This window comes from Primulina eburnea, chromosome 13, assembly GCF_022965805.1.
Source record: "Primulina eburnea isolate SZY01 chromosome 13, ASM2296580v1, whole genome shotgun sequence".
Taxonomy (NCBI): domain Eukaryota; kingdom Viridiplantae; phylum Streptophyta; class Magnoliopsida; order Lamiales; family Gesneriaceae; genus Primulina; species Primulina eburnea.
This window is the reverse complement of record NC_133113.1, coordinates 1,729,022-1,742,227: the sequence shown is the minus strand read 5'-3', so window position 1 is coordinate 1,742,227 and position 13,206 is coordinate 1,729,022. Positions and strand designations below refer to the sequence as shown.

The following is a 13,206-nucleotide window of genomic DNA, read 5'->3' as shown; positions in this document are numbered from 1 at the left end:
TGAATGTGAATAAATATAAATAACAATTAATATGAGGTTTTTTAAAAAATGTTAAATAATAACAATAAAATCCTAATATGAAAGTTTTGAAATAAAACATATAAATAAAAGACAAAAACTTGTGTGAGACGGTCTTACGGGTCGTATTTGTGAGACGGATATTTTATTTGGGTCATCCGTCTCACGGATCCTAATATGTGAGACGGGTCAACCCTACTCATATTCACAATAAAAAGTAATATTCTTAGCATAAAAAATAATAATTTTTCATGGATGACCCAAATAAGATATTCGTCTCACAAATACGACCCGTGAGACCGTCTCACACAAGTTTTTACCCTAAATGAAAATAATAATTGTTTCATGAGTAAAATTTCTTGATTTTATTCAGAAGGTTTTATGGTTTTCTACGTATTTAAATATATTTTTAGATTAAATAAATGAAATATTGAAAATAACATGTTTTAAAAACTAAGACTAAAAATAAAGGATAGAGAACAACCAAGATAAAATAGATTCCAAATAATATTCCTCCTTATTTTTCAAAGCTCAACCATCCGATTTGTATGTATTGGCATACTAACTGTTCTCATGCACTATTTAGCTCGTGATATGGACGATAAGAATCTATAATACGAGGATAATAAATTTAAAAAAAACGCATAACATAATTATTCTACACTCCAATATAATTGTTCTATACTCGAATCAAACGATGGATGAAACAAAGACGCGATAAAATTATATCTTTTGCACCACCATGCGGTCGATATATATGTATCTTTTGGGGACGAAGAAGAAGATTCAAATCATCAATAATGGAAGCATACTTGAATGCATTTACTACTCACAACCTAACTTAAATGGATATTCTAGCTTCACTTATAGATGGAGTTATGTGATCCACACAACCCATTAGTGTATTTGAATATTATATATTATTATACCATTATATGAGGAGATATTATTCAAATAATATCAAACCGACACCCTAGTACTATAAATGAATTATTATTTTTTTAATTTTTTAGCTAACTATATGTTTAATTAGAAAAGCTAGTTCGCCTATTTTCTTTAGATGCCAGTCAAAAAGTGAGGATGACATACAAAGATTTACGTGTGAGTTTATGTTATATCGAGAGTTAATCTTTTTATTTTTGTTTTGCACAAGATGATTGATCGATCATCTTATACAAATACATCAGGAGTATAGATACTCATCGAAGATTTACTGAAAATTTCATATTATTTGTCCGACTGGCAAACTGTTAGTTATTGTGGTGTGAAAATTCGTTAATCAGTTAACGAAATACTTGTTTTTTTTTTTCAAAACATTATCTCAATACATGTTTTGTATGGATAAATACTTTGAGATCGACATAATGAACATAAAATATGATTGATAACAATGAAATACAGTCTCTAAATGTCTTCCTCGCTGAGAAAACTATTCATTTTGGCATATCTGCGTCGTTTGCATTGTGCAAGTCTACTACATGTCAAATATGAAATCATTCTTGAGTTTTGTTGTGTACCAATCGATCCCTCAATCAAAGATCAGTTTTGGGACTGATAATAAGATGAATCAAGAAGTTTATTTTATTTTTCTCTTATTTAAGTACTTTAGTTCTTCTTATAAAAGCTTCCGCATATTTTTATCGTTTTAAGAATTTATGTTGTAAAGACAATTTTATGATTGATTATGAGTAATAAACTTGTTTTAGCTTTGTATCGTAATACGAGACTCTTTGTTTTGCATTGTGTTGTTGTTAAACTACTTCGGTGTCGACTAATCCCAATCTCGGGCGTGACAACTAATGAATTATTTGTGGGAGCAATAATTTAGTCATAATCATTCAAGTCATTTCAAGTGTTGGAACATTTTAAGTTTTGATTATTTAACAAGGTTGGTGATCCACCATATGATTACAAAGCCTAAACTAATAGAATTCAAGAAAAAAATGAATATTCATGAAATGAAGTTTTTTAAGGAGACTAATTGATTACAGAGCTAGACTAATAAAATATAAGAAGGGCATTGATAGCCAAATCGATTCAAAGATATTGATGAAGCCCAACAGACAGTCTATCTATGACAATCAATCAGTCCAACCAGATTTGATCCAAGAAAAAGACCAGGTTGAGTTAGATTCAGGTAAACCCGCCTCGAGTTGAACCGAAATTTTAAATTTATTTTTAAAAAAATTAGTAAATATTTATACATTTTTATATATTGTATGTCTGAAAAAATATTTATTATATATTTATATCATAAATTTTCATAAATTAATATTTATGTTGAAATTTTTTTATTTTTAAACTATTATTTATTTGATTTAGTAAATATATTTTATTTTTCTACGATTAAATTTTCAAATTTAAATCATATATATAAGATAGATTTTGTTATTATATGTTTAAATTAGAATATTATTTTTTTAATTTTCTTTAAAAAAAATTCAAAATCGGTTTGATTCGGGTTCGGGTTAGTTTCGGATTGAGCAATTTTTGAATAGTAACCCAACCCAACCACCCGAATTGTCACCGTTATTTCAATGGTAGTATTTTGTCATAATTAACAATTGATTTGTTTTATAATTATTTATAATAAATTTTATTTAAATTGACATGGTAGTTTATTTCTATATTTCTCATTTATGAAAATTATTTCTTTTTTTCTATAAAAATGTTATAATTAAATTACACATTTGAAATATAAAATTGTTTCACACGCAATACATGTTAGGTTGCCAATTTAAATAAATAGTAGTGTAGAATGTTTCACAAAAGTTGATCTTTTTCCCTTTAAAAAACATTTTCTTGATTTGCACCAAAAACAGAAAAGGATGAGTGAAGAGAAGTTCAAGATTGTGATGTATCCATGGCTGGCCATGGGGCATCTCACTACGTTTCTTCACCTCTCCAACAAACTTGCTGAAAGAGGCCACAAAATTTTCTTCATCCTCCCCCCGAAAACACAGTCCAAATTGACCCAATTCAATCTCCACCCGGATCTCATTAGCTTCGTACCGATCACAATCCCTCATGTCGAAGGACCTCCCAGAAGGAGCCGAAACCACTGCAGACGTTAGCTTTCCGATGGGTCCACTTCTCAGGCACGCAATGGATCTCACACAACCCTTGGTTGATTCTTTACTCAAGGAAATCAAACCTCAATTCGTGTTCTTCGACTTCACGTATTGGTTGCCTGCTTTGGCGCGGCCATTGGGAATTAAATCCGTTTGTTATATGATCGTAAGCCCTGCCTCCGTAGGGTACCTCCTTCGCAATGAGCTCGATGCTGACGCTTTGTTGGAACCTCCCACTGGTTTCCCTCCATCAGTACTCAAGCTTTCCCCGCAACAAGTGCGTTCGCTGATGCAATGGTGCACTTTGAAAGAACGTTGGAGTGGCATGAACTTTGTGCAACGCTTAATTATGTCAATTGATGAATGTGATGCACTTGGATTCAAATCATGCAGAGAAATCGAAGGTACATACTGTGAATTTCTTGAAAAAAGGTTCAAGAAACCAGTTATTCTAGCAGGCCCCGTGATACCAGAGCCACCAACCGTAAGTCTAGACGAGACATGGGCGAATTGGCTGGATCGATTCAAAGCCAAGTCAGTAATCTTCTGCGCATTCGGGAGTGAAGCCATTCTGAAACTGGATCAATTTCAAGAACTGGTTTTGGGTTTGGAAATCACAGGGCTTCCATTTCTTGCAGCCATGAAACCACCAGAAGGATGTAATACCGTGGAAGAAGCATTGCCCGAAGGCTTCAAGCACAGAACTGAGAAAAGAGGCATCGTCCACGGAGGTTGGGTACCCCAACAGCTGATCCTATCCCACCCTTCCATCGGATGCTTCGTCACGCATTGTGGGTCGGGCTCGTTATGGGAGGCGATGGTGAACGAATGCCAGTTGGTACTACTACCACATGTGGGTGACCATTTCATCAACGCAAGAATGATGGAGGGAGAGTTGCGGGTCGGTGTCGAGGTTAAGAGAGGAGACGAAGATGGATTTTTCACAAAAGAGGCTGTGACGGAGAGCATCAAATTGGTTATGGAAGAAGAGAGTGAGATCGGGAAAGAAATCAGGGCAAATCATGCTAAGTGGAGGGATTTCTTGTTGACTAAAGGGCTCGAGGATTCTTACATGGATGAGTTTGTTCAGCAGCTGAGACGCCTTGTATTATGACTTCGAATTCTCTCTGTCCTTTTATCTTGTGTTAATGAATTGAAATAAATGGATCGCAGTCCATCCCTTAATGCTTATTTTGATTATTCAAGGCGATCGGAGTCGTATTATGTAAATCTGCGTACATCTTAGATTGATATTACTGTGTGTTTTGGGTGTTGCAGACGGACAAACTACATGAGTGCCAAAACGAAAATATGTGAATCTTACTTCTAAAACAAACAATTGTGAATTCGATCATTCGTTCTAATTCCTGGTTAAGCCTCGAAGACGAAAAAAACTACCTATGAAGATGACGAAATCTGAAATAAAAACTTCAAATTCTGCCAATGTCGAAAATGTGCGTAATTTACCACTAAAACGAAGCAAAAACTGGAAATCTTATAGGAGATGGAAAGCTATGAGTGGGAGTCTGGGATAATATATATATATATATATATATATATATATATATATATATATATATATATATATATATATATATATATATATATATATATATATATATTAAATTCATGAAATTAAAATATAAAAAAAAACAGTTCACTTGACTACTTCTTGTGTACAAACTAGGGGTGGTATATCGTACCGTATCGTATCGAAAATCATATATCGTGTCGAAAATTTCGGTATAAAAAAATTCATCCCGATACCATACCGAAAATTTCGGTATATCGGAAAATCGATATACCGAAAATTTCAGTAAATATAACTAGCATACCGATTATACGAAATTGTATGGTATAAGATTTCGGTACTGTGAGAACCTGAAATTCCAGCAGTAGCAGCAGCTGGCCAATTCCAGCAGTAGCAGCAGCTGGCCAAATTCAGCAGAAGCCAACGATTCCAGCAGCAACTCATATTTCAGAAGATGACATTTTCCAGCAGACAAAATCCAGCAGCAGAAGAGCGAATTCCAGCAGACAGTTACTGATTCATCTTAGACTTGTAATTGAAGCATTTATCACGGAATAAAGGTGGTTAATGGCAGATTATGGCCATTAAACGGGGAAGCTAACAGTCAGAATATTTGCCTATAAATGACACTCTCAAACCTCTGAATTGAGTTACACAAATCTTGAGAGTATCACTTGAAATTCGAGCTAAGAGAGTGCTTATTTTCGGGCAGTAGAAAGCAGTAGCGAGAGCAAGCCTATTTCCAGAATTCAACCGAAACTCTCCAGCAAATTACTGTAAGTGGGCTTATGTATAAATATCTTGAAAATTGTTTGAGGATTTCTGATTTAAAGCAAAGTATGTTCTTGAATCCTGTTATCTGATTTCGAAGCACTGAAACTTAGTGAACTAATGGTAGGAATATATATTCTGAACATTACTGATTATTGATTACCGATTACTGGCCTCACCCCTTAGAGGAGAGAACATATAGGGGACTGATATCAGTTTAGCCATGAAATTCACGAATGTGCTCAGTGCTTATTTGATAAACTTCTGATTTCCGACTACTGAATACCGATTACTGATTTCTGAACACTGAACATTGATTTCTGTTATGAAAATAAGAATTTCTGTATATTTTCGTATTACTGTTATGTATGAAAATGATTTCGAAAACTGGGAGTTATTCCCGCCCCCGCTTACTGAGTGACAACCATATCACTCACCCACCAAAACATCTCAGATAAGAACGATGAAGAAAGGCTAGAAGAAGAGGAGCAGATTCAGTTCTGGGGCTGGTGAAGAAGATTGTTAATTCTCAGTTTTATTTATGTTGTTTTCCGCTGCGTCTATAAGACATTGTGCTGTCTGGTTTGTTTTACATTTCCGCTGTAAAACATTAATTATTCGAGTTTGTATCAGACATTGAAATATTCAGTATTTATGAATAAAAGACTGGTTTCTGAATTTCGTACTTCTGAGGCTTGTTGTTTTCGAATGTAAATTTGAGAGCAACACCGATGTCAACCAACCCCCGTCCCGGGGCGTGACATTGAAGTGGTATCAGAGCAAAACCGGGTTTCATAATCTGGGGAGGAGGAACTAGAAATAATAAGTTCTTATAGACTTCTAAGAATAAGTTCTGAAGGTTACTGAAATAGACTACGGAAAATAAGCTACTGTAATAGATCAGTGAAACGAGTTTTAAAAAAAAAAAAATTTCAGTAGGCCAAAACCAGTAGACGAAAAACAGTAGGATAAGACCAGTAGCCTGAAACCAGAACCAGTAGAAGGAAACCAGTAGGTCTGAATGCAGAAGACTGGGTTAGTAGACTCGGAATGCAGCAGACAATGCTGGAAAAGCAGCAGACTGATTGCAGTAGCATCAGAATTGCAGTAGACAGTGTATTCCAGCAAGCAAATGCAGTAGACCTCGCAAAATGGCATAGAAGTTGAGGTGTTTTTCGCGCAAACTTCAAACGGCCATAACTTTTGATCCAGGAGGAATTTTTACCATTAAAAGTAGGCGTTGGAAAGCTCTCGACGAGGAGAACCTAACCTAGAACCATTCATCGCTCGAGCACCACCGACGAAGACCAAAATTCATCGTTTAGATAGGGATATCATCATTTCCGTAAAATTTTCCAAAATTTTTAAACTTTGAGGAATTTTCATTTTCAATTGACTTAGTATTTTTGCACCAAACTTGGTACCATTCATGTTCTTGATGTGAAGGATTTTTAGTAAAATTTTCACACCATTCTGAGACCGAAAATTTTTGAGCTATTTCTTCTGATTAATTGTATAGGCAGTACTGATTCTATTCATTCCAGTATTTGTCTATAACTCGACCTATATTCTTGAGATTATTTCTGAACCTTGAATCTCATGTTTTTGGATGTAGGATATGGCTGACCAGAGTAGCTACATTAAGAGCCTAGAAAGGAAGCTAGAGAAACTCAAGCAACATAACTATTGTCTAGAGTTGGACAAAGATGAGCTAGAGCGTCGAGCAGAGCACTTAGAGGGTGATGTTCAACGTTATGCTCACTATCTGCATGAAGCAGAAGACAGGAATAGGAAGACTCAAGAGGAGTTTGAAATATCCCAAGAGACTGTGGTAGAATTCATCGAGTTACGTGATACACTACTCGAGAAGATCCAAATACTCAAGGATCAAAATCATCAACTCGTGCACCAGCACAATCAGTATAGTGAGCAGACTGATGCTCAAATTCATGAGTTGCAGGGTACTGTTGAAGTTCTTAGCGACCAGAATGCAGTTCTGCATGGTCATATTGAACATCTACAAGCAGTAATAGCCGACCATGAAGAAGAACCTGAAGAGGATCCAGAACAGGAAGAAGAAGTTGAAGAGGATTATATGGATTTAGATTTGGGAGAAGTGATAGATTAGAATACCAGTAGTAGTTGTTGTAATAACACTTGCCCCACTTGCATTTCTGTCTTCATTTCGAAATTCAGTTGTAATTGCACTTTCTTGGGAAATCAATAAAAGTTATTTTTATCCATTGGTTTCATATTTAAATTATGAGCAATTACTCAATCATTTTGTTTCTTTTCTTGAGTCCATATTTTGTCATCAATCTTAGAACTTTTGTACTTGTAGGAAATGGACAGAAGACCAGTAAGAAACAATCGCAACCCCCGTTATGGAAACCGCAACAATCGCAATGACGACCGTAACAATGAGGAGGCACAGCAACAACCCCCACAACCACCACCAGCAGTTGGACTCAGTCAGGTGGACTTGATGGCCATAGCCACGATTGTGGCAACTACGCTGCAAGGGTTGGTCAACCCAAATGCTAACCAACCACCGCCACCACCTCCAGCTCAGAACAACGGGACTAAGCAGCACTACGAGGCTCTCCGAAGAGCAAGAGTCCCTAACTTCGATGGAAGCACCGATCCAGAGGTCGGACAGAATTGGAAGAAAGAGGTGGAAAATCATCTTCGACTACTTGAGGTTCCCCAAAGGATCAGAGTAGAGGTGATTACACCTTTTCTTGTCGATCAAGCTGCCAAATGGTGGGAAGGAGTCTTACCAGCCATGTTAGAGGCGGGACCTATCACTTGGCAAAGGTTCCGAGAGGCATTTCTGAGACAGTACTTTCCGACAGCAGTTCGAGTGCAGAAGCTGTCAGAATTCGAAAGCTTGGTGCAAGAACCAAACATGACAGTGGTGGAGTACTCATCCAAGTTCCACTCATTGGGAACTTATTCCCCAACCATCATGGGAGACGAAGCTTTGAAGATGCATCGCTTCAAGAAGGGATTGAACAGCCGTATTCAATCTGCTCTTGCCGTTATCGAGCCCAACAGCTTTGAGGAATTGATGGGAGCCGCCATTAGGGCTGAAAACGACATTAAGAGGCGTGAAGGAGAAAACAAACTCAAACGTCCTCAGCAAGGTCAGTACTAATCGGGCCAACAATTCAAGAGGTCTAGGTTCCCAAGCAATCAATTCATCAGTGATCCAGCCAAAGGAAACACTTCATCCCCATCAAGCAAAGAGGGAGTCAAGTGCCAAAATTGTGGATTCACTCACACGGGTGAATGCCGTAAGAATTCGGGAGCTTGTTTCCGTTGTGGAAAGATGGGTCATCGCATTGCTCAATGCCCTTTTCCAGATCCGAGGAATGGTCCAGCAGGCGGAGCAACTCCAAGCAAGCATAGGGAGAACAAGCCGAATGGTCGAGTCTATGCTATAACTCAAGAAGAGGCTGACAACTCCAATTTATGTCGTAGCCGGTACCATTCTAATCAATAATATACCTGCCTATGTGTTATTTGATTGTGGTGCTACGCATTCATTCATGCCTAAGAGATTTGCCAAGAGGTTAGGAGCTAAACCTGATAACTTAGAAGAACCATATAGAGTAGCCACTCCTACAAATCGAATTTTAGAAACTCGCACTCTATATCGGGATATTAGTGTTCTCATAGAAGATCAGAAATTCAAGGCAAACCTGATTCAACTAAACATGGTGGAATTCGACGTAATTCTTGGAATGGATTGGTTAGCCAAGAATCATGCTTTATTGGACTGTCACGGAAAGACGGTAACCATCCAAGCTCCACACCAAGAGAAAATTTTATTTCATGGCAAGACCAAAGAACGAAAGACTCTTCTTTCTGCTTCTCAAACTTGGAAAGCCATGAAAAGTGGGGAAGAAGTTTACCTAGCTATGTTAAGCGAGGTAAAAGAAGGAACCACACTGACACTAGAAGAGATTCCGGTAGTACAAGAATTCCCGGATGTCTTTCCTGAAGAACTCCCGGGCGAACTTCCTGATCGCGAAGTGGAATTTGAGATTAACCTAGTGCCCAATGCTATACCAATCTCAAAAGCACCATACCGAATGGCTCCAGCAGAGTTAAAAGAACTCAAAGAGCAACTTCAAGAGTTGTTGGACAAGAAGCAAATCCGACCAAGCGCATCTCCGTGGGGAGCTCCTGTCCTATTTGTAAAGAAGAAGGACGGAAGCATGAGGATGTGTATCGATTACAGAGAGCTGAACAAGATCACAATCAAAAACAAGTATCCGCTTCCACGGATAGATGACTTGTTTGACCAACTCAAAGGAGCTTCAGTCTTTTCCAAGCTCGACTTAAGGTCAGGCTATCACCAACTCAAGGTTAAGACATACGACATTCCGAAGACAGCCTTCAGAACAAGGTATGGACACTATGAGTTCACAGTGATGCCGTTCGGATTAACAAACGCTCCGGCAGTATTCATGGATCTCATGAACAGAGTGTTTAAACCATTTCTAGACAAGTTTGTTGTGGTATTCATCGACGATATTCTAGTATATTCGTCAAGTGTAGAAGACCACAAAGAACATCTTCGTCTCACCCTACAGAAGTTGAGAGAAAAAGAACTATACGCCAAGTTCAAGAAATGTGAATTCTGGCTAGAGAGCGTCGCATTCTTGGGACACATAATATCAGCAGCGGGAGTATCTGTGGACCCTAAGAAAGTGGAGGCAATCTCGGATTGGTCTACACCAAAGAATGTGACAGAGGTACGAAGCTTCTTGGGATTAGCAGGCTATTATCGAAAATTTGTTGAAGGATTCTCTTCAATAGCCGTACCACTCGCCAAGCTCACACAGAAGAACTCTAAGTTTCAATGGAGTGAAAAATGTGAGCAAAGCTTCGAAACTTTGAAGAAGAAGCTTACCTCCACACCAGTGCTAGTATTACCTATGGAAGGTAAGGACTACACCGTCTATAGTGATGCATCCAAAGAAGGTTTAGGATGTGTGCTCATGCAAGAGGGAAGGGTGATTGCATACGCGTCAAGACAGTTGAAGCCGTATGAACAGAATTACCCAACACATGACCTCGAATTAGCTGCAGTGGTATTCGCACTAAAGATTTGGAGGCACTATCTTTATGGAGCCAAGTGTGAGATTTTCACCGATCACCAAAGTCTCAAATATTTTTTCACTCAAAAGGAACTAAATATGAGACAAAGACGATGGATCGAACTCATGAAGGATTACGACTTGACAATAAGCTATCATCCAGGCAAAGCCAACAAAGTAGCAGATGCTTTAAGTCGAAAAAATATGAGTAAGGTGATCCTGACGTCACTTTCAGCACGACCATGTCTTCGAGAGACAATCAAGATGAGTCAAGATAGAGATCCCGCTTTGGTGAAACTAAAAGAGCAAGTTAAAGAAGGGAAATCACCAGATTTCGAGACGGATAACAAAGGAACCTTGTGGATGAAAGGACGATTGTGCGTACCAGACATTGATGACCTTCGACAAGAAGTAATGTCTGAAGCACAGAAGTCAAAATTTTCAGTACATCCTGGCACTACCAAGATGTACAGGGATTTGAAGAGAAATTTTTGGTGGAGTGGAATGAAGAAAGACGTGGCAATGTATGTTTCCAAGTGTCACGTGTGCCAACAAGCCAGGCAGAGCACCAAAGACCTGGCGGACTTCTTCGACCATTAGAAATCCCGGAATGGAAATGGCAACATATTTCCATGGATTTTGTAGTAGGTTTGCCCAAGTCGAGACAAATTCATGACGGCATCTGGGTAATCGTAGATAGACTCACGAAATCGGCGCATTTCTTACCTGTCCGCATGAATTATAATTTGGACAAGCTAGCCACCTTGTACATGAATGAGATCGTGCGATTACATGGAGTACCGGCTAGCATACTATCAGACAGAGACCCTAGGTTTACATCTCGATTTTGGAAGAGCTTTCAACAAGCTATGGGGACAAAGGTTACTCTTAGTACGGCCTATCACCCTCAGACCGATGGCCAGACAGAGAGAACAATTCAAACCCTTGAGGATATGCTGAGAGCTTGTGCTCTAGACTTCAGTGGTAATTGGAGCGAACATCTGCCCTTGATCGAATTCGCATACAATAATAGTTACCACAGTAGTATTGGAATGGCACCATACGAAGCTTTGTATGGACGAAAATGTCGATCACCACTATATTGGGATGAAGTCGGGGAAAAAGCCATCGTGGGACCCGAACTGATCCAAGAAACAGTGGATAAAGTTGCTTTGATCAAAGAAAGATTAAAAGCTGCACAAGATCGACAGAAAAGTTGGGCTGACTTGAAGAGACGACCCGTGGAATTTGAAGTTGGAGAAAAGGCATATGTAAAAATGTCACCCATGAAGGGTGTAATCCGATTCAATAAGGCTGGGAAACTGAATCCCAGATACATCGGGCCATTTGAAATTCTTGAGAAAGTGGGAACACTTGCTTATAGATTAGCACTTCCACCCGAAATGTCAAGAATTCACAATGTATTCCACGTTTCGCAGCTAAGGAGATATATTTCTGATCCAAGTCACATTCTGGAAGCTGGACCACTTCTGGTTGAGAGCAATCTAAATGAAGAACTGAAGTATGAAGAAATTCCGATCCGAATTGTGGATTTCAAAGACCAAGTACTGAGACGGCGAACTATTCCATATGTCAAAGTACAATTGTAGTGACCCGTTCCAGAATCACCTACTAATTGAAAACTAAGCATGCAATTAACTTAATAATTACTAATCAGAGATAATAGCGGAAACAACTAACAAATGATAGTTATACAACCCAAACGAACTCTAGAACAACTCAAAATAAGGTAAAGAATATCTGGTACAACCATATCGAATCAAATGATACCGAAACTAAACCAACCGGCTACTCAACGTCCTCCTCCTGCTCCTCCGGAACCATCCAACCTGAGACCTGCCCCGAGGGAATGGGGTGTCCAAGATAAACAAAACCGAGGACGTGAGCGATAAGAACGCCCAGTACAAAAGTATGAGTATACAGACCTATATGAAATGCACATGCTATGATCATGATACCGGGGTAGTCAAGAAACAGGAATCACAAAAGGATCTCAACAATGCTCAGTCTAGAGGCGCCAAGTGGATAGTGCCGCGCGGTCCAACCTCTGGGTCACTGCATCCACTACAAGACAGACGTGGACCTAAAATGTCCCGGACCACCGAAGCCCTCCCGACCCGTCGGCCACTGTGTACTCTCGGTGTCCATGCGTCCACAAGACAGGGCTGAGCGGCCCCAAGATATAGCTTATCTCGAAAGAGATACAGCTCAACAGCAAAGGCTATCTCGAAGGAGATACGGCTCAACATGAAATGCAACGTGCAGTAATAAACGTGACATAATAGCATGCATCATATGACATATATCAATGCACCACATAATCATGCAACACATATATGAATGTATACTCAACCAGGATATCTCGGATAGTACTTTCGTACCTCTATCACAGCAATCCTAATCCACTGGAACAACCAGACAACAGGTCTAATCCAAGCCTATTCATCAAGTGAAAACCATCACTAAACTTATCTACCAGACTTAACTAGATAATCCTGAGATAAATACTGATAAAATTCCAAACCTTCGTCCGTCGCTAGCCCGCTGATGCCGCTAGCTCCCAACTAGAGCACAGCTCTGCTACAAGACCAGCAGCTCCCCGCTAGTGCCCAAATCTCGGAACAAGACTAGAACCTGTCAGAAACGACTGAAATGCTATGGAACTCTCTGAATTGGCGAGTCAAAA

At 38.9% G+C, this 13,206-nt stretch overlaps 1 pseudogene; it reads left to right on the top strand.

Annotated features, from left to right (window-relative positions):
* The first annotated feature begins 2,768 nt into the window (after positions 1-2,768).
* Positions 2,769-4,280, top strand: LOC140810592 (cyanidin 3-O-galactoside 2''-O-xylosyltransferase FGGT1-like; annotated as a pseudogene).
* The last annotated feature ends 8,926 nt before the right edge of the window (positions 4,281-13,206 follow it).